The sequence below is a fragment of the Lucilia cuprina genome, chromosome 4 (genome assembly GCF_022045245.1).
Source record: "Lucilia cuprina isolate Lc7/37 chromosome 4, ASM2204524v1, whole genome shotgun sequence".
NCBI lineage: Eukaryota > Metazoa > Arthropoda > Insecta > Diptera > Calliphoridae > Lucilia > Lucilia cuprina.
The window spans coordinates 38035961-38038741 of record NC_060952.1 but is presented as its reverse complement, the minus strand read 5'-3'; positions in this window follow the sequence as shown (position 1 = coordinate 38038741).

Here is a 2781-nt window from a genome sequence, read left to right as displayed (position 1 = left end):
AGTTAGTTAGTTAGTTAGTTAGTTAGCTAGCTAGTTAGTTAGTTAATTAGTTAGATGGTTAGTTATTTAGTTAGTTAGTTAGTTAGTTAGTTTGTTAGTTAGTTAGTTAGTTAGTTAGTTAGTTAGTTAGTTAGTTATTTAGTTAGTTAGTTAGTTAGTTAGTTAGTTAGTTAGTTAGTTAGTTAGTTAGTTAGTTAGTTGGTTAGTTAGTTAGTTAGTTAGTTAGTTGGTTGGTTGGTTGGTTGGTTATTTAGTTAGTTAGTTAGTTAGTTAGTTAGTTAGTTATTTAGTTAGTTAGTTAGTTAGTTAGTTAGTTAGTTAGTTAGTTAGTTAGTTAGTTAGCTAATCAGCTAGTAAGTTAGTACGTTGATTCATGAATTACAATGTAATTAATGTTGTTGTGATTAATATAGCTTAAAATTACGTACTTTTGTTTAAATAGAAAAGGGACTGATTAAAAACATTTCGTAGTATACACGAAATTTTCGTACATATTACGAAATAAGGATAGTTGCAAAACTTTTTTCATGCAGTTAAGCATTGATTATTTTTAGTGTGAAAAATATTTGCATTTTAATGCATTTCTGTTAAAATATTTATCTTTCATTTAAACCGTTCGATTTTAGGTGCAATACATCATAAGTATGTAAAATATTCGAACTAAGATTTCTTCAGTTTTTTTCCTGCTTCTTAAGCTAAAACAACTTTTTCAGACAGTTTGTCTACATAACAGTTTATGTTTTTTTTTTTATAAAATGAGATATCACTTCATAAACATATTCCACATAATGATTGTTTTAAACTAATAACAATTTATTATTTGTCAAAATATATCTATTAATTTTATGATGTTTTTACAATTTTCAAGTTCATCAGCTACAAATGCTTTTAGTGAAAACACAAAACAAATTCAAAAGTTCAAGTTCTTTAATGGCAAAATGCCAAATTATGCGAAAGTGATATTTTGTTGTTTTTTCGAAAGAAAAAATATTCTCAAGCAAATGAAATTTTCTTTTACAAAAATCAAGCAGATTATTTTTAAAGATTTAAAATAGATACAAATAATATTTGAAGATCAGCAGCTATTATAAAGTCTATATAATATAATTAAAAAATGTATTTTTAAAATTTATGGCCGTCAAAAAGATATAATAGAAATGCATTTAATAAATTTTATTTAAAAATAAGCAAAATTTGAAATCACTAATACAAGTTTAAAGGAAACGTTATTTTTGAATGAAATTCTTTTCTAATTTGTGTAAATATTTATAGTTTTTGAACAAAAAAACAAAAATATTGTTATAGTTATGAATAGCTCAATATTTATTATTATTATTACTTGTAGACAAAATTATCTTAAAAATATTTACAATTTGTGTCGACATTTCTTAAATTTTTTTTTCTATGAATTTTAGACTTATTTTCTATTTTACTACATATGCGATATAATATTGACTAATTAGCATATTTGGTTTATTTCGTTGCTCTCTTTTCTCTAGTATCTTTCAATTCAATTCTTCTTTTAGTATATATTTTTTTATAATCAGTCTTTTTAGACTTGAATTGAAACTTGTATGATTCTTTGAATCGTTTTTAAGTAGTTATGAGGTTTTCTTGTTATTTTTTTTTTGTTACTTAAACGTCTAATGACCTAAATTTAAAAGCTTTATAAAAAAATTTTACACAAAAAATTTCGCAATAATATAATGCAAGTAGAAAACAAGTAAAAAAAGATTGTCGAGGGCATGATGATACCCTATATAGGTGATAGAGAAGATTGGTCATCAGAGTAACAAATAAGTACTTTTCTGACGTAAAATCTACACTAAGGTTTCGGTACAAGGGACTTGTTGAGAAGACAAGTTAGACTTATTGCAGGACAAAGATTCGGGCACCAAAGTTCCTTTTCATTAATATGTCTATTTCATATATGAAGCATATCCATTAACCCTACTTTCCTTATAAAACTACTTACATTTCTCCTCTTCATTTCAATAGCATTTTCTTAGGAAAATTCTCTAATTACACACACTTCATTGAAACTCATATTAAATGCCCTTAACCTTGATGCAACTTATAAGTTCTTATATTTAACATATATAAACATTAAATTAGTCGTTTGACCATCATTGTGAAAGGTGATACCGCTTTAAAGCGAAAAATAAAACTTCAAACTCAACATATTCATTTGTAGCATTTAATTATTTATAGTTGTGGTTGTTGTTTTTGGCAACTTCCGCTCGATTGAAAATACAAATTTATTACATGAATTTTAATAACTAATACAGAAAGAAGAGAGAGCAACAAAAAAAAAATAAGAAATAAAACATAAAATAAACTAAAAATAAATACTTGTAAATTTATGTATTTATTCGCATAATGTTGTTGTTATAAATACGACGACCGACCGACAACCATTTGAATTTATTGTATTTTTCTTCAGTTACAAGTTTATTGACATGAATAAAACAAACATGACATTATTTTTTTTGTGAACAATTTTTTGATATACCCTACACCATTGTAGACGAGCGACTGGGCCAGACTAGAATATACAATGGACTATAAACTAGACTATAGACTAGACTATAGACTAGACTATAGACTAGACTAGACTATAGACTAGACTAGACTATAGACTAGACTAGACTATAGGCTAGACTAGACTATAGGCTAGACTAGACTATAGACTAGACTAGACTATAGACTAGACTAGACTATAGACTAGACTATAGACTAGACTATAGACTAGACTATAGACTAGACTATAGACTAGACTAT